We start from the raw sequence: 24,445 nt of genomic DNA on the forward strand, positions 1-24,445 counted from the left end.
TTCTCTCTTTGTTAAAAAGGTAGATAAGCAAGGATTAGACGGGTGTCAAGGCCACACCAGCACCAAGCTGAGCCTTTCTCTCTGGGTATAAGGAAGGTTGGAAGAGAACGAAGAGAGGAAGGAGTTTCTCACTTTATAATGCAATGTTTTTCACTGTTATGCTCAGTCTCTGTCTAGAATCATCTCAGGATTTTTGTGCATCAGAAGACACTTACAGTAAAGTGAAAAGATGACCTACAGAACGGAAAACATACTTTCAAATGATTTATCTGGTAAGGACGTAGTAGCCAGAATACATAAAATACTCTTTCAACTCAACAACAAAAAGACAACCCAAAACACAGGCCGAGGATTGAATAGATGCTTCTCCAAAGAAGTCATTCAAACAGCCAGAAAGTTCATGAAAAGATGCCTGCCATCACTATTCATTAAGGAAGCGCAAACCCAAACCATAATCACATACCACTTCACACCTCTTAGGATGGCTATAATTTAGAAAAAAATAAAAGGAAAACCAGTGTTGGCATGGATGTAGAAGAATTAGAACCCCCAGACATTGCTGGTAAGAATTAAAATGGTGCAGCCACTATGGAAAGATTTAGTGGTTCCTCAAAATTTAACCATAGAATGATGTTTAAATTCCACTCCTAGGTATATATCCAAAAGAAATGAAAATGTGTTCAAAGAAAAACTCATCCATGACTATCATAATAGCACATAATTCATCACAGTCAAAAGGCAGAAACCAACCTAAGCTCATCCACTGATGAATGTGTAAACAAAACATAGTAACTCAATGAGATATGATTCAGCCTAAAAAGGAATGAAATATCGATACATGCTACAGAACAGGTGCACTTCAAAACATGTTATTATATGAAAGAAGCCAGACACAAAAGGTCTCATACTGGATGGTGATGGAAAATATCCAGAATATGTAAATCAACATGGATGGACAACTGATTGGTGGTTGCCAGCATGGGAGAAGGGGGAAATGGAGACTGATTGCTTAGTGGGTTCAGGTATCATTTTGGATGATGAAAATGTGTTGTACCTAAGTAGAGGTGATGGCTGCCCAACACCGTGAATGTACAAAATGCTCTAGACTGTACACTTCATAACGGCGAATTTTATGTTATGTGAATTTTATCTCAGTATAGACAAATCACCCCAGGACCAACATGTACTGTGCTTTGGGATGAAGGGCACCCTCCTCAGCCTGGCATCCAAGATCCCCATGGAGGATCACACTTGCAGAGATGGTCATAAGCGTAGTATCATCGTTATTGACACGTGACATTTGTTGTGCGCAGCACACTCTGCCCTTTCCTAAGTGCTTTACATCATTGACCCATTTAATCCCCCCAACAATAAGACGTTAGGACTATTATCACCCTCATTTTACGGAGAAGGAAACTGAGGCACCCACTCATGTGTAAATTGTTGTACAACTAAGTAGATGACACAGCTTCCTCTCTGTGGTCCTGGCAGACGCTCTGGGGTGGGAATCGGTGGGGTGTTGCCAATGGGGTGATATAAATGGGAGAATCCCAATAGGCATCCATGGGGCCCCTGCAAAGGCTTCCAATTGCTAAACTTTGTTCCTTTCTGTATTAATCATTTCTCTTGAGTAAACACTAGTCCTACAGTCTGCGGGTTCCCATTGTGCTAAATTACATGGTGAGCATGTATTGCAAATTACACTCATTATTAGAAGTTGCACGGCAACATTTATACTAATTAAGTTGGGGCGCATTTCTTTAGTTCTAATTTTAAAATGCTGGCAGAACTCCAGAGCCTGATGTCCGCACATGAACTGCCACAGACGCATAACGCGAAATGTCCTCTGAATTTTCTAGCTATTCAGGATTATTTCACACTTAAAAACTGCTCACGGATATTATTATGCTACTTTCTGTTTTTTTTTTTCTTTTTCCTTTTTGTTAAACACTATTACCAGGATGAATGTAACAGAGTATAGTTTTAAAGTAAGAGTTACACAGCATGATTCTAAAAGAATCAATAGTGTTAATATTTTTAAGGTATTGGAAAACATTTTTTAACGTCTCTTTTCCCAAAAATGACAACCACCCAGTGTGATTAGGAGAACACAGAGAAGAAAAGAGCCGCAACAGCAGCAGCTACACTCCACAGGGCTCACTCACGTGCAGGCATGTGCTGAGTGGTTTACAAGAATCATCTCAGCTATGTCTCTCATCACCAACGAGGAAGGTACTACCTCACAGCAGTCAAGTTACCTCCGGAAGTCAGGAAGGAAGTGACAAGCCAGGATTTGAACCTGGTGTCTGAGCCACAGTCCACTCTGCTCTTCAAGACTGTACATGGTCTATCTGTGCATGCACATCTGCAGAGGCAAAAACTCAGCATCCATATGACATATGACTCCCAGGCCGGGTACGGTGGCTCATGCCTGTAATCCCAGCACCTTGGGAAGCCAAGGCAGGAGGATCACTCGAGCCAGGAGTTCAAGACTAGCCTGGGTGAAAAAGTAAGACCCTATCTTTACAAAAAATAAAAATAATTAGTCCGGTACAGTGGTGCATGCCTGTGGTCCCAGCTACTTGAGAGGCTGAGGTGGGAAGATTGCTTAAGCCCAGGAAGTCATGAGCTGTGATCGCACCACTGTACTCCAGCCTGGGTGACACAGCAAGACCCTGTCTCAAAAAAAAAAAAAAAAAAAAAAAAAAAAGACATATGACTGACTCCCAAACACTGCAAAACCAATTGGTATTGCGTCATTCATCGGATCATTTTCAGCCATTCAGACATGGCTGCCTGAGCGTGCGCCATGTGTCATGCAGGGCTCCAGCAGCCAGGAGCAGGCCCTGGCCCTCCCTGTATCCATCCTTCTGATATCACTGGCTTTTCCTGCCAACCTACGCACTGTTGCATCTTCCTTCCTTGGCACCTGTTCTGATTGGTAGGGCCCCTGGAATTAGATAGAGGGTGCTCCCCGCTACTGACTTCCTCCTGAACAGCAGTGTCTTACCTGCCCCCTCCCTAGGCAGCTCCCCTGCTAGTGACCACCTTTATACAAACTCCCTGGAAACAATTTTGTCCTCGCCCACTTCCGCCTGATGGCCTTGTTCCCCCTCGATGCCCTCAGCACCCTGAAGTCACAGCAGAAATAAACAGGCAGGAGCAGTCCACAGTCAGCTGAACACGCACATACTCATGCTGACAGCTTTGCTCTTCCCTCCACAGACACATAGGCTCTGGCTGTCAGAGGGGGTGATGGATGAGACTGTGGCTGCCCCGGGGGTCCCCATAACTGGGACTCACAGTCCTGCCTTGGCACAGCCTGGATCTTTGCTCCAGAGGCAGTGGCTGTGCTCTACCAAGTACAAGCAGAGCCAGCAAGACAGCGCTCGAGGCTGCAAAGATCAGGTGAGAGGGAACACTGCCACCTCCCCTGCTGCTGCCAGGGGTCATGAGGGTCATGGTGTTTACTGATGAGGGACAGGACAGAGGAGAAACCAGGTGCGCCCACAGCCTTGTTAACCTGTAGGGCCCCGGTGATGTTTCCAGTGCCCTTACTCCAGATTACAGCGTGCTCTCTTACGTTTGCCCACCTAATGTGTAGCTGGTTTTCACAGCATCCTGTGCGCCTAATACTAAGAACTTTCCCATTTTATCTCCCAGAACATGTCATCATCCCGTGGGAGACCCCTATGTCAGAAAAGGGAGGGCATAGTCCTGAATTTGCCTCTCTGAGGAGTTTCCTCTGGGGACAGGGGACCTGAGCACCTGGCAGCCCCTACCTATGCACTGGGATGGGGGTCTGCCTGGGGTTTTGAAGTAGGAGGCACTCTTGGGCATGAGGGTGGGCCACTGAACCACACAGCAGCACTGAACAGGCCTGAAGAAGCAATTCCGGGTGTTGAAGGATTTAAATCTCCATCAAAATGGGGGTCTGACAAAATGTCCAGAATTCCCCAGTGCATGACTGGGATAAAATACTATGCAAGGAAAGTTCCGGCACTCTAGTCGTGCCCACACTTCACTTACTATCAGCCTTTCTCCAGCACACTGACACCAAGTGCTCAGTGTGAAAGCAGATCCAAAGCTGAAGACTTCCTGAGAACTTTCCACTTCTATAAATGCATTCCTTCCCCGGTTTCCGTGCGATGTCCCATACATAGTACAGACACGCACACACACACACACACGCACACACACGCCGATCTCTCTGCACATAGAGTAACTGGGATGGGACATAAGTTGATTAGATAAATTGATGGAAGCCCTTTCACAGTATAGGTAAAACATGATTAGTTGTTTTAGCCTAGCTTCTTTAATACGAAAGTCAAATATTCTCTCTTAGTGTGAACAAAATACAGCAAATGTTGAAAGGGAACTGTAGCCACTCATGATGGTACCTGCAGAGTTCAGATGCACAAAGACTCTCCTACTGTCCATGACTGTGAACGGAGAGGGCATGGCCCTGGAGTGGTCGCTCCCTGTCAGTGGGCACAGTCACCTACTTAGACATGAGGTGTCTGAACACCGCTGAGCATTTCTGGGCAGTTGCCCAAGTGAGTGAGGCTTGGTGGAATTCTTATGGTGCCAGGGACGACTTTTCCTCTGAGTGCAGTGCAAGAGCTTGTAGGGCCTCCTTCACTTTGCAGGAAAAAAAAAAAAAAAAAAAAAAAAAAAAACAGGTTCGGGGATAAACTGATTTAAACGAAGCACCACATCGAATGAAATCTAATATTTATTCTCAGCAGGAAGTCTGTTCTCATCATAAGTATCAAAACCAATTCATAGGTGAGCCATAATATATCTGAGCTTACCCACATGGGAGCATTAGCAATTTAAAAACAATTTGAGCATTTATCAAATATACGGTTTCTGAGAATGTAGGCTATTCATTCAACAGGATATGGTCTTAAACTATAAGCAGTATGCTTCTAAAAAAAGAGAGGGAGAAAAGAAATGCAGCTAGAGAAAATCTCCCCTCCAATTTTGTGTTGTGACATTTTAAATCCTTGGTTAGTCAGCTTCCATATAAAATATTTCCCAAAATGTCTCTAACATTTTCATGTTAGTTGAAGGGTGCGGGTCCAAAATTCTAAGGGTGTTCTGTTTGCTTAAAGAAAATTTAGCTCTTTTATTTTAGGTGAAAGAGAGATTACTTATACGTTAAGTATCAATTGAATGAAGTAGAAGACATAAAACAGGCAGAAAATCATTTGAACCAAACTGTTACCCCACCAACTAATGGATGTTACATTTTAGAAACGAGGAGAGAGGCTGAAGCACAGAGTTGACAAGGAATAGAACTGCTGTGACATTCCTAAATTGTCAACCAGTAGCAACACTTAATATTAAATTAAAGACTCACAGAAAATGCATTTTTTCCCTCACAATCTAAACCAGCAACAGATTCCCAACATTCTGGGAATCCCTTTCCGCGTCTGTGCTGCGCATCCATGGATACTTACAGAGCCCCGCGTTCTCAGTAGCCCCTAGGTGACCAACTCGGTCAGACCCATGTCCACAGCACTGGAGTCTCCTGGGCTGATAATCTGAACATTCCCAAGCAGGCTACTGATGCAAAAGGCAATACATTATTTACTGGGCATTCGCTTTGTAATTTTCCTTCTGAAGCTCGTGGCTGCCGGCACTCACACTATGTCATCAGAAACCAGAGCAAAGATCCAGCAGGGAGAAATTTACAGGAGAGACCGCTCATCTCGAGTTGAAATAAATGCTTAAAAATAAATGTATAATTCACTGCAGCAGAGTGATTTTTTTTTTTTAAGTTCATAATCAGTCAGTAAGAAAGGTGGCACACAATCCAGCGTAGCTGCTGAGAGCCGGGCAACCCGCGTGCTCCATGGTGCAGTCGGCAGTCCCAGCTGGGTAAGCAGAATGCTTCTGTGCACTGAGCTCAGAGAGGAACAGACGGCGAGAGCACCCTGCTCCCAGGATGAGTTGGATTCACAGCCCACTGGGAGGAAGGACAATGAGCAGCGTCGATCATGATTTCCCCCGTGGTTCACATGTAGTTTTAAAATAAAAGTCATTGCTGATGATACACTTTCCGAGGATCCTTGCAAAGCAAAACTAAATTGAACTACAGCATGGAGTGAAGAAGACATAAAAGAGCTCCTGAGCACATGTACGGTTAGTGCCTTTCCGCAAATACGGTCTAGAGTTTTTGTTTTGTTTTGTTTTGTTTTTTAATTGTTGTAACAACATTTGACATGAGATTTACCCTTTTAACAAAAAAGTGTACAACGCAGTCTTGGTGAATAGACGCATGATGTGGCACAGCAGAGCTCTCAAACTTGTTCATCTCTGGTAACTGAAACTTTAAACCCGTTGAACAGCAAATTCCCATTTCCCCCTCTCTCAGCGTAGAGAACAATGCTATTTCAGGCAGGATGCTGCTTTGAAGAAGTACCTTCTCATATCAAAGATCTCTTTGCCCCCTTCTACAGCACTTCCTAAAACAAAAAGGGAAATGTACCCTCAAGTTTTACTCTGTTATCTGAAAAACTGAGGCTCCTGCAGCTGCCCAGTCTCACCAAGTTCTCTTTCTCCGTGACAAAGGGGAATTTTTTTTCATATAGCTTCTTTATTTCACATTCTATGGGTTGACCAGTCTCCCCGGGAATATGGCGACTTCATAAAGAAGTGCCCTTCCCAGTGGCGTGGTCACTAGTGCAGGTCTTACAAACGTGCACCAGTAGCTCCAACACAATTTTGAGTCTTTCAGAAGGAACAGGGACGTAAACGCACCAACGCAGCACGTCATGTTGGGAGGATGGTCTGCTGCCACGTCTTTTCCTTTAAAAGACGATTACACTTCCTATGTGCAGTGCCAGGCACTCACTTTCATTTGTCCCCAGAATTTGATGTGAAGTACTGATTATAGAGCACTTTCTATGTGCCAAGGACTATGCTAGACATTTATATACTCCATTTCATTCAATTCACTATTATTCCTGCCTCCCATAAAGACAAAATCCAGACAGAAATGGAAAGCTTTAAAAGATGGAGGCACAGATCGACAGCGTTCCCAGAGATGCGTTCTGCGTGGCAAAGACAGTGACCAGGCTTTCACAGTGACTGAAATAGCAGCCTGCGGGGAATGCCCTTGCTACTTCAGCCTCAGCTTCCCCAATCGCTGCTTTGCTTTCCTTGGTGATTTTGATGATCGCATTAGTTGTCTGCAAATCCATTTATCTTCTGAAAACTCCCCTTCTCATTCATTTTCTGTTGATAAGGAATTTCTGAAACAATCATCGAAAACCATCTCTACTGCAGACAGCCAGTGCTACTGACTCTGCAACGGGATTTGAGATCTCTTTTATTCCCAAAGGGGGCCATTATTTCCACTGGTTGTCATGGTGATGTTGCAGTATTGCTGCTGTGTGTTCGGCTGCTTCCCATTGCAGTCACACCACACACTTAAATCAAATCATGTGTTTCACATGGTACTGGCTATATAAAACTTAGTGAATTGAACTCTCAGCTTCATCTCACAGTGATGACGAATGGGGACAGATGGAAGTGTCTGTGTGTGCCACTGTAAATGTGACGGAAGCAGCGGGACTTAAAAACAGAAAGATCGGGGCCGGCCGCGGTGGCTCAAGCCTGTAATCCCAGCACTTTGAGAGGCCCAGATGGGTGGATCACGAGGTTAGGAGATCGAGACCAGCCTGGCTAACACGGTGAAACCCCATCTCTACTAAAAAATACAAAAAAACTAGCCGGGCGAGGTGGCGGGCGCCTGTAGTCCCAGCTACTCGGGAGGCTGAGGCAGGAGAATGGCCTGAACCTGGGAGATGGAGCTTGCAGTGAGCCGAGATCTGGCCACTGCACTCCAGCCTGGGCGACAGAGCGAGACTCCGTCTCAAAAACAAACAAACAAACAAAAACCCAGAAAGATCATCTTAAAATAAATTCATTAAGCAATTTAAGGACAGAATTTATATTATTATCAATAACTTGAGAAATGGTTTTGAAAAAGCAGAAGTTACATGCCTAGAAATGAGAAACTATATATTTTTTGTTGTTAGGTCACATTCATTTGAACTTTTGCCATATTCAGTTTTGAATATGCTTGATTCCCCCATTTGTATATCTCCTTTCTTGTCTCTTATTTGTAACTAGTACACATAGCCACAAATACATGTACATGTCCTTACACTAATTCCTATGGTCTCTCATTTGTGAACTCTGGCTTTAAAATATACATGAATGTTATTGATTCTGCTTGTCAGTCTTTAGCACCCTGGTTTCCTGAAGGATGTACTATTCAAGTGCTGAACTGAACTTGAACTCCACAGTGCTGGTCCTCTGAGGCTGCAGCCCTGAGTCCAGGTTGTGGGGGGGTATCAACGCCTCACAGCCAGCAGCAGCAGAGGAACTTGGGAGATGACCTTGAACATGGAGTCCCCTTTGGAGCATGTGGACTCCATAACTTTTCCTTGTGGGCAAACTCAGAGTGTACCTGGGTGTTCAGGGCCAGTGGTCAGCTGTCTTCAGCTTTCATTACAAGTGCTCTTAAGAGCTGGGTTTGATTCCTGGGAAAAGCATTGATCAAAAGGGGAGAAATAAGCTGGATTGTACTTCAGAGGCTGCTGTTTGAAACAGACAGGTGGTTTATGGAAGCCAAACTTCAAGGAAATGTTAAATCTAAGTTCGGCCCAAATTCGTTAAGTTAACCTGATTTTGACTGTTGCACTGTGTTCTCTTTTTTTCTATTTGCTTTTTGCTTTGCCTGTTTTAATTTCTTCTTTTTCTTTTTCTTTTTTTTTTGCCATGACACTATAAGCGTGGCCTGGTTTGAGGCTGAGAAGTTTTGTTGTTTCTGAATTAAAAAGAAAACTCTTTCCACGTAGGAAAGAATGTTGTGGGGGCCTCCAAAACTCAGGCTGCCACAATGAACAGACATGCTTCTCACAACACCCACTTCAAAAAGAAATGAGGGTTGTAGCATTCACAGGAACTCCCAACAGCCGGGACATGACGGCCCTGTTTTTGTAAACTTGGAGCCTGTGTGTGCCTGGATCTAGCCATTGGTGCACCTCTCAGCCTCCTCCTTCACTGGAAAGAAGAGTTTTCATGAGCTCAGTTGCTGTCATGAAACAAGGTTGGGGGCTGAAGCTGAATGCTGGAAGGCATACTAGCTGGATGGGAAGGGACTGGCACGGGTTCCAGCAAGGTGCCACAGTCATAAAAACGGGGGAAGCTGCAGGGGCATACATTCTGAAGGGGAGTCTCAGGTTGGAGGTTTTATTGTAAGGAATCAGTGATTCGAATCAACTTTAACAGGGCATGTACATAGTACGATTCCAGAAAAATGGGGGTACCACTGCCTTCTTTCCCACCCTCCTTACTGGTGTGCAACATGCAAACACCCATGTCCCAAACTCTCTCTTCGGTGTTTATTTCTACAGTGGAAAGAGTGATTTTGACGGGGCAGGTTTTGAGATCTTCCTTATAATCTACTGTTGCATGAATGGGCATATTTAGCCCTTTAAACTGCCTTTGGTGAAACATAGGTAAAGTTACGTGTTGCCAAGCAACGGAAGCTTCCGACATTGTATGTCCTTCTTAGAGAAGCCCTCTCCCTTCCAGATAATTATACATCAGTCACTGCTCCACGTCCACACTGGGAATAACACAGGAGACTCAACATCATCCTGAAATGAAAAGTGAATCACACTGATTCCTGGCAACAAGATGTCCATGACATGAATTTTCCCTTAGAAACCAGGCTCTTTAAGACCAAGGCTGGCATCTAAGACAGGAGCATGTGGGCTAGATGGCTTGCTGAACCCTTAAAGAAAGCCCCCCTCCATTTCACGCTAATGCACATTTTATAAATAGAGGTCAAATTCATTTAGCTCAAGGTGGTCTGGAATATTTCGCATGCATGTGTGTGTGTGCGTGTGCACGCTCGTGTAGAGTTGGTATAAACATGGACAGAATGGTAAATGAGGCACCTAAGAATGATTAGTTTGTGGCCTGGCAATTTTCCTCTGAGACTCAGCAAATTCATCATGACTGCAAGCAATGCTTGCTTTAGCCATCTTACTATTCCATCCTGAAGAATTAATCAAATGTTGCAGCATCGTTGGAAAACAGGTTTTCATCTAGGTGTTTACAGCAGCTTATTGCATGATGGTGCTGATGAAATCACAGAACGGCTTGGATGCTGTCCAATTCTAAACCCCACCGTCAGGGTCTGGACAGTCAGCTAAGCCTCAGCTGGGTAATTTTGCTATTCTGGATCCGCAGATCCAGATCTCACTCCTCCTCCTAGCTTGCCTTGGCTTCTGGATATGTTACTGTTAGTAAGAAGCAAAGCACATAACCATCTCCAGGGAAGCGGATGGAAGAAAACCAAGAGGACCAGGCAGAATGGGCCACTTGACTCTTGAGCCACCTCCCACTATGAGGAACCAGGTGGGTCGGCTTATCTCACAAGCAGACATGGTGCTGTTCATAATTCCCTCATCCTCAGAACTCACTGGGAGACACATTTTGGGTTCTCCTCTCTGAGAACAAAGATGTGTGGATCTGTGAGGTCTGAGTTTGAATGTTGGGGCCTCCTGGCTCTCAGGAGTGGTGGGGGTTGAGCCTCTCTTGCCAGCTGCTTCCCCTCTGCCCTGATGGAATAGACACCACTGTGGGACAGGGCTGAGGTCAGATTTACTCTTTTTGGTGGACGACACTTACGGGTTTATTGACCACGAAGACCTCAGCTTAGAACGCATCTCCCAGTGACTGGTTCAAAACCAGATCCCTTTCAAGACAGAAGTTCAATGCTAGTAGGTGGCTTGGACTGGTGGGCACATCCTTTAGCTCTTAGGAATCCTGGGGATGGAGGACTGGGGAGAGAACTGCTATCAGAAATCCAAAGTGAACTGAAATGTGCAGTCTTGGCCCAGTTTGGGGCCAGTGCAGACCTGGAATGAGGCTCTCCCCTGTGTTCCAGCAGGGAGTCAGGAGGACTAACAGCCCCTGTGACATCAGGCTGCACGGTCACAAAATAAAACAAAACAAATGTGGCCACATCAGTGAAAGAAATCACTGAAGCTAGTCTGGTGTTGGACAGAGAAAAATCACTCAAAATTGAGGGAGACACTTGGAGGTGTTAGTTGACTTTATTTATTTATTTATTTATTGAGACAGAGTCTCGCTCTGTCGCCCAGGCTGGAGTGCAGTGGCGCGATCTCCGCTCACTGCAAGCTCCACCTCCCGGGTTCACGCCATTCTCCTGCCTCAGCCTCCTGAGTAGCTGAGACTACAGGTGCCTGCCACCACGCCTGGCTAATTTTTTTGTATTTTTAGTAGAGACGGGTTTCACCGTGTTAGCCAAGATGGTCTTTATCTCCTGACCTCGTGATCCATCCACCTCGACCTCCCAAACTGCTGGTATTACAGGCGTGAGCCACTGGATTTCATTTATTTATTTATATCCAGCTTGCTTCTAAAAGGATATAAAGTCATGTAAGGACTATTCATTCATGCACCTAAAATTCACTGGGTGCCTCTCTCATGCCAGCACTTGTGCGAGGGGACAGAGAGATGGGATCCCCATCCTGTGGGGCCTGTGTTCTTGCGGGTGAGAGAATGGGTAAATACCACAGTTCCAAATACTGGTAAGTGCTTTAATGACAATATAAAGTAAAACGGGGGTACAGAAATTAACGTGGGGCTGGAAGTCAGACAGGTAGCATCAGATGGGGTGGGCAGGGAAGGTTTTTCCGGAAACTAATGATGGAATCAGAGAAGAGAGCTCTGGCTGTGCTCCCCTGGAAAAGAAAATCCTTCACCAGTCACCACGGGGTGGACACTGCAGGACTCTGTCCCTCACTTCTCATACTCAGGGTGGGCTTTGGGAACGCGAGAGCAGAGCAGTGCTCAGGCCGTCACTCAGAAGAGAGACCCTTGTGCTTGGAGCTTAATGCTCTGTAACTGCTACCTTCACCTGTCGTAAGAATTTTATCTCTGAACTTGTGTTTTGTGAGGGAACTCTGGTGGGGCAATGGGACATGTGCCGGGATATGGCCCCTCAACTCACACCTGGCCCACCTCCTGCCCCACCCTGCTGGGTTCTTGACTGTCCACTTCCTGCCCTGGCCAGCAACTGAGAGTCCCCCCACTCCTCAACACGGAAGATGGGGGCTGCATGGACGCCCTCTACCTGCCCAGTTGAAGGCAGTGAGAGTATCCTAGTGCCTGGGGGAATGTGACATTAAATAAAAGGTAACACACACACACACACACACACACACACACACCCCACTATGAAAGGTCCAGAGAGAGAACACGAAGAAAGGAAAAAGCTTTTTTTCCTGCCTTTTGAACGAGTGACCCCGGGTTTTAAGTAGCCAGCCCTGTTTGTGCTAAGTGCTGCCCCAGGCTCTGTGAAGAACGCAAAGATACAACTGTCTTCTCCCTACTCCCCTGTCCTCCACGCCTGTCCATTCATTCACACATCCATCAGCAACGCAGGTTCCTGAGACCCGATGCACAATGCATGCTGGGTAAGCCCTGGGGATCCCAGGACAATGGGCTCCCTCGCCCCCTCCAGGCTGAGACCCTGGCCCCACACCCCCGTCTGTGATAGTCAGGCATGGCTTCCACATCAACTGTTTTCTGTCCCTCGGCGGTGGCCCCACCACACATTAGCTTCAAGTACGCGTCACACATCATATAAATTATGGATACAGTAGAAAATGGAAGTTAGAGAAAACATGCCCTCTCTGATCAGTCAGAACTGTTAGGCCATTCTCTGAACATGACTTTTCATTTCTCAAGATTAGTAGTTCATTTCCTTTTAACCACATCCTCCAAGAAAACCCTTTCCTGGGGATTTAAGAAACTTAGAAAAGGAGCCCCCAGGTTGCTGTGATACCCCAATGTAGTTCTCTGTCTTTCACAGACCTGAATACGCAATTTCAGTGAGTCTATTTCCTCAACCCTCTGCTCATTTTCAATCAGGACCCTAGATTCTGTGCCCAGCGGCAACCTCAAACTTTTTCAAATATCCCAGGCACACTGTGATACCAACAGCAGACACATTAACAAATGCACTACAGCCTCACTGAAATAAAACAATTATTATCATTTTTAGCTTTCTCACGAGTTTCAGAAAGGGGCTACCTGTTCTGGAGGAAAATGAAGACCCCCGCCTACACGATTGTTACAAATGCCTGGGCACGTACTTGGCTTTCTGACCACGGATTTGGGTTTCTGAAGAGGTACTTGGATTTGTTGCATGGTATTTAGTTTTCGGACTGGGGACTTGGATTCTAACCCGGTGTTTGGATTTTATACGGCTCCTAATGCCGTATTTGGATTTTAGACCTGGTACCTAGGTTTCTAGAGCAGGTGTGTGGCTTTCTGATGCAGGTGTATCAGCAAAAGGAGTGGCTCCAGGCCTGCGGTCTGGCTCTGAGGGTACCCAGGTGTTTCCTGAGTGCCCCTAGGCCCAGGAGCACTGGCGAGCAGCTGCCCTGCACAGGGAGCCTCCTCTCCAGGGAAGCTCAGCTTCAGGAAGCCCTGAGCCAAGGCCCAAGATGCTGGGACAAGAGCAGATCGTCCCCAAAGGAAAGCAACTCCCAGCTGCCACCCCTTGTATTTTCAGTGTGCTATGAATTTTGTGCTAGAAATTTTCAGTTTCTTCTGAGGGCCCAACCTGGATGGCAAGAACCCTAGAGCCTTGCAGAGGTGGCTCCACTGGGCAGCTAGGGAGATGGATGTCCTTAGAAGAGGGGTGACCTGCTGACCCCCACGTGGCTGCTTAGCACAGACACTCGGCACCTGAGCCTCGCAGGCCCCACCTCTGCTCCTTTTCTGGTCATGTTGTTTTCCCCACGACTGACTCCCAAATGCTCCACCTGCCCCTCCAGCCTCCCTGTCTTACCCCTCTGATTTGCACCCCTCCTGTCGCCTCCTTGCTGGCTCTGTTTCCCATCCTCTAGGTTCTTGGGTTCTACTGGGTAAAATCTGACCCTGGGGGCCCCGAGGTGCTGGGCACAGGGATGAGCTTCAACTGCTCACTCGGTGGGCTCACTGGTCTGTGCTCAGGCCAGGCAGGAGGGACTCACTGTAAAGATGGGGCGGCCTGTGCTTCAGAGTCATCCTGAAGGAGTGGTGTTGAGGGGCCCAGGAGAGGGAACAGTTTGGTAATGGGTGGGGCCCAAGGCAGGAGCTAAATAGCTCTGGTGCTATTTTAGTAAAGATTATGGATCAGAAAGGATTGCCAGACCCCTGCTGGATGGACAGAGGCCAGTCAGAGTAATCAGAGTGGACAGGGGTGAGACCCTGCAAACACGGTGGGGAAACACACGGTATTACCAGGCTTCCCATTAGGAAACCTGCCACGTGGCTTTCCAAATGGATTGGATTTGTACTACCCTCAAAAAATGTTTCAAAAAATTGCGCAACTTTGGAAAATATTCTTACAGAAAGAAATGTTTTTGAAAGCTGAATGAGACAGACTCCTTTTCTAGAGAGCATTCCAGTCATGATGGCGTCATGATTACTGTGTCTTAAGAACCTAGGTCAGGTTAAATGCCTTCTTTTAAGTGATATTAACATGTCTCCTTGTCTCAAACACTGCGAACCACATTACTCAGTTGATATCAAAAAGAATTTTTTAAAGGAAACCTGACTTAATTCTCAGCTCAGCAGGCAGAAAACATACAGCCATGAGTGGTGAATCACTCATTAAAAATTAAGTCAATCCGCCCACAATGGGAAACAGCATAACAGAATGTTGGTGTTGGCTTCAGATTGGAAGGAAGCCAAAAACAGGTTTTGAAAACAGTGATGCCTTTGAATTCGATCTTGCTCAAATAGTGCACTTTTGGGATTTCTAACTTCATCCCAGTGACATCCACTTTCCAGTGTCTTCTGTTGAGAACTCCCCTAAGAGGGCAGCAGAATGGTATGGAGGGTTTCCATGGTTTCTGATGAGAAGAAGTGGTTCACCTTCCCAGTGAATCACTTCTGGTAACATAAACCATCCCACGGCCCCCGGAACCATTTGCCAGAACGGCCCTCAGAACAGTGGGAAAAATGCCTTTGTTTTATTAACTAACACTTCTATTTGAGTTTTAAAATCAAAGCCCACAGATTCTCAGCTTTTCCTTCCTGAATATGAGCAACATTATAAAAAGGAAATGACCATATTTCAAATAAAAATTTTCCATTAATAAAATGCGTTTTAAAAAAATGTTCTCGCTTCTTTTGGAGAGCAGTGAGAGAGGAAAAACAAATGGGGGAAGCAGGAGGAGCAAGCCCCCCAGGCCAGTGCTGCCTTCTCATAGGAAGATGACAAAACATTTGCCCCAAAACATGCAGACCTTATCCTGCAAGACAAGGAGATGAGTGCGGCTGGTCCCAGTCATGGCTGACACCTGCAGTAGTTACTTTCTGGGGATTTCTGTTGCTAACTCCAAATCCAGACCAGCACCACCCTAGAGCATAGAACTCTAGGTCTTGAAGATGTCTTTAAACAATTCTCACCCAGCCCTTCATGTTTTAGACCAAGAAGGTGTGACTCAGAGTGATGAAGTGACAAGTCTAAGTAATTCAACTTCCTTCTTCTTCTTTTTTTTTTTTTTTTTGAGATGGAGTTGTGCTCCGTTGCCCAGGCTGGAGTGCAATGGTGCAGTCTCGGCTCACTGCAACCTCCGCCTCCTGGGTTCAAGCGATTCTCTCGCCTTCAAGCGATTCTCCTGCCTCCACCTCCTGAGTAGCTGCGATTACAGGCATGTGCCACCTTGCCTGCCTAATTTTTGTATTTTTACTGGAGATGGGGTTTCACTATACTGGCCAGGCTGGTCTTGAACTCCTGACCTCAAGTGATCCAACCACCTCAGCCTCCCAAAGTGCTGGGATTACAGGGGTAATTTGATTTTCTAGAACTAAAATCTTTCTAATCAATCATTTTGCTAGGCTTCTGGGCAAAACACACATTTATACTTAGTAGAGAAAGGACTCAAATATTGGCTGTCTAAGAAATATTTCCTGAAATGAGAACTAGAATCAACCACTTCATTTTTCAAGATCTTGCACAATCATGAGCTTGCAAGAGATACCTGATAAACCCTGATAAACCCTCAGTGAGCGAACGAACGAATTATTGGCCGTGCGGAAAGGAAACGTGCCAAGTGTGTGAAAAGAGATTAGAAAGCTGCATTTGGTCAGCAGATAACATGCAGAAATAATTGGGAACTCTGGCCAAGATCAACTCAAGTGATCATAAAACTGTTCCAAAATATAATTATCAACCAGCAAACCGTTTGCAGAATCCACAGGATATGCTCTTATTTGTTAATGTTCTCTGTCACTTGCATAACTGTCAAATCATGTTTTTCATAATGGAAAAGTTTTTCTTCTGGCAGGTCCGAACTTCACCTTTGGTGGTGGTAATGAGAGCTGACTGTTTTTTCAGTTGGAGAGGAGCACCGTTTCTGTCTGAGGAAGCACCGCAGGACTGGCGCTTCCTTTCCACTGTCCTACAACTCACTTATCCAGCCTGCCTGGGTCTCTGTTTTCCCCTCTTTAAGGGAGAGGTGACAAGGCACGCCTGGGCGGCTGCCTCCTCGTGTTTAGGGGACCAACATGAAATCATGAATTTGAGCTTGCTTTGTAAATAAGCACTCTCTATGTATGTGCCTTATCAGAAATTCAATTTCTGTTTAAGCATAAGGCATGTAAGTTTTCTGGAAAAACAGGAAATGGAGCAAATCCTGTTTTTCTAAATAATAATTTCCACAAACATGATATTTTAAAAAATTCATTTCTCAGCAGCAACATGGTAACATGATAGCTTTAAATACATATGTATATGTAAAATATAATATATATAGCTTTAAGAAGCTATCTATATGTATATGTTATAGCACTTGAACATGAAATCTGCACCATTTCTGACAGCAGATGAATCTTGGTAGAGTTTTTTGAAATCAGTTAAATACTATCAACATATTTTTTAAAGTTGTTAGAACTGAATCAGCCCTCATCAGAAAATAAACACAAATCCAGTTTTTGTTTTTTTGCTTATGCTTATTTCTATTCAAAACAAGAAAAGCTACTCAGAAAATCTATTGTATGACATGTTTTTGTTCAGTAGTTCCACAGTGATCCTTCCTTTCTTAACATTTTAAATAATTTTTACCAAACTCTGCAACATAATAAGCAGTTTTTAAAAAATGTTATTGTAGATTCCAGAGTATGTGTGCAGGTTTGTTACATGGGTACATTGCATAATGCTGGGCTTTGGGCTTCTATTGAACCCATCACCCCAGTAGTGAACATAGTACCCAATAGATAGTTTTTCAACACTTGCTCTCTTCCCTCCCTCCCTCCTCTCTTTTGGAGTTCCCGGTGTCTGTTGTTTCCATCTTTATGTTCATGTGTTTAAGCAGCTTTAAAAAGTCACCGCAGGCCGGGCACGGTGGCTCACGCCTGTAATCCCAGCACTTTGGGAGTCCGAGGTGGGCGGATCACCTGAGGTCAGGAGTTTGAGACCAGCCTGGCCAATATGGCAAAACCCATCTCTACTAAAAACATAAAAATTAGCTGGGCGTGGTGGCAGGTGCCCGTAATCCCAGCTACTCAGGAGGTGGAGGCAGGAGAATCGCTTGAACCCGGGAGGCAGTTTGCAGTGAGCGAAGGTTGTGCCAATGAACTCCAGCCTGAATGATAGAGGGAGACTCAGTCTCAAAAAAAAAAAAAAAAAAAAAAGTCACTGCAAATGGTCATTTTTGAGCAGAATGTGATCTCCTTTCCTGTTGTTCAATCCACAGGGGGCCACCCTCAGGGGATGGAGCTGCAGTTGAGGGTGAGTTCCTATATCTGGTAGGACTGGTCCACTCATGGCCCTTGGATTTGGCACCAGACCTCATCCTGATGTACCGCTGGGTCTGAGAAATCTCTCTGTAACTCACATACCCAAAAGTGTTTATAAATTTCTTGTCTTCTTTCTCCTAATATGAATGATGCCACCCCTTAGGCAGTTGGCACACATCTGCAGCCGACAATATCATCTGTTTCTGCAGCATGAACTGCACAGGCAGGAAATCCTTACACACAGAGTACCAGCCCTGTGTCCCCAGGAGCCTGAAGACAAGCTCCTTGAAGACCAGCTCATTGGCCTGCAGACCAGGTCCCTCACGGTTGCTCTGTGTGTCACTTTTAATTAAAATGCCACTTCACAAATCTAGTTGTTAAGAAAAATGAAGAGGGCAGTTTTGATTACAAAGACAGAAAATGTCCAGTTTACAATGGGTGGGATTTTCACGTGTCATCAAGCCAGCCTGTGTCCCCAGCAATTGTTAGGGACTGTTTTTCTAAAAAGGTGAACCTCACCTTGGATTGTTGGCTGTCTGACAACCCACCAGGCCCAAACAGACAATACTTCTGTGCCATCCCCAGGGCACTATCGACCGAGGCGTGGTGGACTGGAAATGGTTTCCTGAAGCATAAATCCCAGATTTCCTGCACAGAGCTGGATAAAGGTAACTAAGAGGCTTGCCAAATTTTCATTGAACGACGCCTTCCTGGTAATATTCTTTAGCCTGATTTTTAGATACTTTAGAAATTATATTAGAAGCAACCATGACATAAAACCAAAGAGACAAGAGAGGCCCCTCTGAGTTCCCCCGTTACCTCTTGTCCTCCTGGGAAGACGCTGGGAAACCATCCTGGCCTTGGAGAATCCATGTTTCCCTGCCAGCTGAGAAAGGATTTCTAGAAGAATTCCAACTCTGAACTGGGTCTGCTGTGAACACGGTGACGAGACATGAGTTTATATAGGAAATCTGTGTTCCTATTTCCTCTTAGGGGAAACTGTGACTGATTAATGCCCAAGCCTTTGCTCTGTGACAAAGGATTACCTACTAGGCTCTTTTAGGAGGCACTTCTTGAAAGAATGTGGAAACTTCCCCGGGGGGAGGGAGGAATGGAAATGGAAATACATGAAGGATTAATCTGTTCGTCATGTCAGATCCAAAGGCATTCTTCCAACTTACTGTCAACTTCTAATTCAGTCACCAGGAGAATAATTTGTCACTGTGGCTCGGATAGAAACCCATGGAATCCATTGGTGCTAATAAAAAACCCAAGTATGTGATGAAGAAGGGAAACAGGAATCACATGTCTCAGAAAGTTTTAATTTTGTATGTGCTCTGCCCACCAGGCTTCTCACTTCTTTCTGGGATTCCGAAGGCCGGCCCAGGGCATATAGCTCCTGCCCTGCTGGAAACATCACCCCAGCGGACGCAGCCAGAAGCAAGCTTGGAATGGTCCCCCTGCCTGTCGGAACCCTGAACTTTATTTTTAAAATAACATATATATATTTTTTTTTTCTGTCATGGTAGCCGTTCAAATCAACATCAAGAAACACAAATGAGTCAGAAGAGAAAAAAATCACACTTCTCAAAAGTGACAGAGGAGGAAACAAACTACTAAAGAAGAGCAAGCGAGTGAAGGGAAGCCTAAGTACGTTTTAAAATTGAAACTCACGATTGCTGAATATTCACATGTTAATTTCATTTTCTTTTATTCCTTAGGTATTTCCATGAACCAAAGTGAAATCGTCAAGTTACAGAATCATTTAATTTTACTTTGTAGTTGATACCCTTATGTATAACAATATAAGACCTCAAAGAGTCTGGAGAAAATATTTAAACCTTAATGATACGTCTTTTATAAATTCTCAATTCTGAAATTCCAGTTAAATACTATGCGAGAGGCCCAGAGAGTTGTAAGCATTCTCCAGTTGAAGGAACTTTGGTCATATTTGATCACTGATATGAACTATGGTGTTATTTTCACAAACCTATTGTTAAAGACAAAGAAAAAGGAAACGAAAACATGGGAATGGGTGACTCTACTCAAGAGACCCCCTCCTAATCCAGCTTAACAGGAAAAAAGACTTGATTCATTTTTTTGGATGTTATTTTATTTATTTATTTATTTTGAGACAAGTCTTGCTCTTTCACCCAGGCTGGAGTGCAGTGGTGTGATCGTGGCTCACTGCAAGCTCCACCTCCCAGGTTTAAGCAATTCTCATGCCTCAGCCTCTCAAGTAGCAGGTGCCTGCCACCACGTTCAGCTGATTTTTGTATTTTTAGTAGATACAAGGTTTCACCATGTTGGCCAGGCTGGTCTTGAACCCCTTGGCCTCCCAAAGTGCTGGGATGACAGGTGGGAGCCACTGCGCCCGGCCTAAATGTCAAATATTAATATAGTTTTTTAAAGTGAAAAAGTAGATTACTGCTAGTAAAGGGAACTCCTTTTGATACTCACTATGGTACCAGCATATATGTTACAATCCAGTTCAATATCTTCCTTAAATTTGGAAACAGTTGCCATGATTCTGTGATGACGATCATAATAAGAGTAGCCATGATAACCACAGTTAGTTAGCTTTTATTTATTTTTATTTTTTGAGACAGGGTGTCACACTGTCACTCAGGCTGGAATGCAGTGGCCCAATCTTGGCTCACTGCAACCTCCACCTCCCAGGCTCAAGTGATACTCCTGCCTCAGCCTCCCAAGTAGCTGGGATTACAAGCACGTGCCACTACCACCCGGCTAATTTTTGTATTTTTAGTAGAGACAGGGTTTCACCATGTTGGCCAGGCTGGTCTTGAACTCCTCATCTCAAATGATCCACCTGCCTTGGCCTCCCAAAGTGCTGGGATTACAGGCATAAGCCACCACGCCCAGTCCATAGCTAGCTTTTATTAAATGCCTACCTTGGATCATCTCACTTAAATGTCACATCACATCCTAGGAAGTGATGGATAGATGAGAGAAATTAAGGCTCGCACAGGCTGATGTGTTCATCCAGCACGTGTGACTAGGCTCCTCTGCAGTCAGCTGGCCAGTGTGGGTGGTGGCTGTGGCACCATCTCCAGCCTTAGGGGGCTTATCCACCCTGCCCAAGGTGGACTACCCTTTTAGTTCTAACTGACTCAAAAGCACCTCTCTGAATCCCACAAGTGAGAAATAAGTTCCCTTCCATTAATAGATATCCTGATATTCTGTACAAGTCTCAAATGCTTAGCAGTGAAAATGCAACGGGCTAATAGATCAGTCTGGTATTCTACCTTGGCGGCTGTAATAGTCCGTTTTCATGACGCTGATAAAGACATACCCAAGACTGGGCAATTTACAAAAGAAAGAGACCTATTGGACTCAGTTCCACATGGCTGGGGAGGCCTCACAATCATGGCTGAAGGTGAAAGGTACGTCTCACATGGCGCAGACGAGAGAAGAGAATGAGGAAGAAGTGAAAGTGCAAACCCCATAAAAAACCATCAGATTTCAGGAGACTTATTTACCACCAGGAGAACAGTATGGGGGAAACCGCCCCTATGATTCAATTATCTCCCACCAGGTCCCTCCCATAACACGTGGGAATTAGGGGAGTACAATTCAAGGTGAGATTTGGGTGGGGACACAGAGCCAAACCGTATCAGTGGCCCAGTGGGCAGGTCCCAAACGAACGCAGCAGACACGGCAGCACAGATGGGAGACCCAGGCTTCAAAACCCTTTTCTCGTGTCCAGAGAAAGATTTCTGGAATCAGAAGTACCCTTAATCTAGGAACTCAGGATCTTCCTGAAGCAGAGCTTTACTTTCCTACTGAAATGGAGGCAGGGCCGGGTGCGGTGGCTCATGCCTGTAATCCTAGCACTTTGGGAGGCTGAGGCGGGTGGATCATCTGAGGTCGGAAGTTTGAGACCAGTCTGACCAACATGGAGAAACCCTGTCTCTACTAAAAACACAAAATTAGTTGGACGTGGTGGTGCTTGCCTGTAATCCCAGCTACTCGGGAGGCTGAGGCAGGAGAATCGCTTGAACCCGGGAGGCAGAGATTGTAGTGAGCCAAGATCATGCCATCGCACTCCAGCCTGGGTAACAAGAGTGAAATTCTGTCTCAAAAAAAAAAAAAAAAAAAGAAAAGAAAGAAAGAAATGGAGGCAAAGGATGAGATCAGCAAAAGGGAGGTGCCCCCTGAAGCTGCTTTGGCTGCCAACTACCCATGGTGGATGCAGGGAGGAAAGGAAGTCAGCTCCTGGACACATACTCAGTGACCCTTGGGCAGGGCACCCACTTCTGAATCTCTTGCCGGGTTTGAGACAATGCCGGGAGGTGGAGGAGCCCCGGAAGCACTTGTCACAGGATCACTCAGCTGCAGGAGTTGCTGACTCACTGATGGGGAGCAGATCAACTTGCCGGGAAAAATACGAAATTTTGGAAGTGGCAGAAGGCAAAACGGGGTGCAGAGGGGCCGATACTGAGTGGAGAGACAAGGGGTGCAAAAGTCACACACTTGTAACAAATCATAATCTGAGCCCTGTATTTCAAAAGGAGCTGTAGCTGTGGGATCTGACACTCAAATATTTCATTCGAGCATGGTAAGCACACTTGCATTCGATAAAGCACGCAGCTCCAATGCTGTTGAGGAAAGCCACGTTTAATAAGCATTCGAACCAGTATTGACCAGCCAACTCTTGTATAGGATTCTGAGGCAATAAGGGATTGCAGATTTCATATAGTTAATCCTCCATCCTGTAAATATGATTCCAGTAACGATCCTTCTCTTTGATCCCACTGCTGACATTTACCCAAGAAGAGTTCCCCATTCAGAATCAACAACGTCTCATAATGATGCAATGGAGAACATGGACAACAAAATTAACTTAGTAGGTGGCAAATGAAGGCATCCCTCTTCTCTAGCTTAATCAATCATTACTTTTATTTAACATTCCTTACCAAGAAAGAAACAAACAATATACACAGTCAAAATGCATTTGATCACACCAAGAACGACAACAAGCATTGATGCCCAGATGGAACAGTGCCACAAAGGGCACCCTGCCTAAAAAAGAGGCACAATAATTGATCCATTGACCTGAAAATGATTCCAGAACGGAGTCAGTGCCTTTCAAACAAGGCAATACATTTAGGAAATACAGCTTCCCGGTGGCCGGCATCATGGTGCCCGCTGAAAGCAAGCACACCCAGAAGTCCACGCGCCACTTGCCCACACACTGCAGACACTGCGAAAGCTCTTATATTTTCGTCCTTCGATTTGTTTAGGAAACTTAACAGCATTAAATTGATTAAGTAGACTGCAAAAGGGCTCTGTTGTTTAAAGTTTTCTTTTTCTAAGGACATTAAGGCCATGGAATTTTGCCATTGCCTGGACCCAAAAGGCATAAAATTATGCGACACTCCGATACTGCTTTTACTGAGCGTGCAATCCGGAGAAGCTCCTTTTCAGCAGTTTTCTCTAGAGCAGATCAATTTAAGAAGCAGTTAGTATCAATACAATTATGTGCTCCCACGCTCCTGAACAGTGGTCAGATGTGTGCCATTGAGATAAAGCTAGACCCTTCTAAAAGCAACAAGTCGGTGAAAGGAAAGGATGTAGAAACTGTGTCCTCAACAATACATTTCAGGAGACCAAGCAGCTGAGCCATATTTCACACACGCATGCGCGCGCGCACACACACACACACACACACACACAAATGATGTAACAAAAAGGTGTGATATGAGCCTGTTCAAGCAAGGTAACGCATAAAATTCAAATATAACATGCTGACCATACGGCCTTCTTTCTCAAGAAGACAATGCTCTTCTAATAATTAAATCCCACATATTATTTTAAGCTAGTTATCCATACATCAGACATAATTTTTAAAAAGTTTTGTACTCACCGAGGGAATGTGAAGGCTATAGTCTGAAAAAGAATGAAGAAAAAAAAAAACAGTTTTCTGGTTAACAGGAGTTGGCTGCTAATTCTAACCATTTCCTTCTGTACAGCACTAGTTGACTATCCCATTTTTGCTTCATTATTCAGGGTCTCCTGGAGACTTCTTTATCTAGTTGATACTTCTTTTGGCTGCAATTATCAGCTTTTAACCATGTCCTACCCCAAACTTTAATACAACCTCTAATGGTCAGTTGATGGTGGGGTGTGGCCACTGACCTAGCCCCCAAGATGCTCTATCAGTCAGCTGCCTCTGCTGTGGCCTATAGGGTTCCCTCCCCTTCAAGTAGTTCCTTTAGCCCATCCTCCCCTCAAAAGAGCCTTTTACAACCTAGTCTGGGGCATCTCCCTTTCCCCAGCTTTCTAGCTTAATCATTATCTAGCCTGACCATTCCCATTAATTAATTAATTAATTTTTCTTTTTGAGACGGAGTCTTGCTCTGTTGCCCAGGCTGGAGTGCAATGGGGTGATCTCAGCTCACTGCAGCCTTCACCTCCCAGTTCAAGCGATTCTCCTGCCTCAGCCTCCTGAGTAGCCAGGACTACAGGTATGTGCCACCACACTGGCTAATTTTTATATTTTTAGTAGAGAAGGGGTTTCACCATGTTGGCCAGGCTGCTTGAACTCCTGGCCTCAAGTGATCTGCTCGCC

The 24,445-nt window shown here is 45.1% G+C and overlaps 1 protein-coding gene across 4 annotated transcripts in view; it reads right to left on the minus strand.

Annotated features, from left to right (window-relative positions):
- Window positions 1-24,445, minus strand: part of PTPRE (protein tyrosine phosphatase receptor type E) — a 175,764-nt gene that overhangs the window by 77,355 nt on the left and 73,964 nt on the right. The window contains exon 2 of one of the 4 annotated variants that reach the window (XM_023224204.3): window positions 23,741-23,763. The exons of 2 other annotated variants lie outside the window; for them this stretch is intronic. The gene's annotated coding sequence lies outside the window, so the exon portion shown is untranslated. Of the gene's footprint in view, window positions 1-5,465; window positions 7,360-23,740; window positions 23,764-24,445 lie in introns of those variants that run through there. One more of the 4 variants, XM_023224202.2, reaches the window with a different exon arrangement.

The sequence above is a fragment of the Piliocolobus tephrosceles genome, chromosome 9 (genome assembly GCF_002776525.5).
Source record: "Piliocolobus tephrosceles isolate RC106 chromosome 9, ASM277652v3, whole genome shotgun sequence".
Lineage (NCBI taxonomy): Eukaryota > Metazoa > Chordata > Mammalia > Primates > Cercopithecidae > Piliocolobus > Piliocolobus tephrosceles.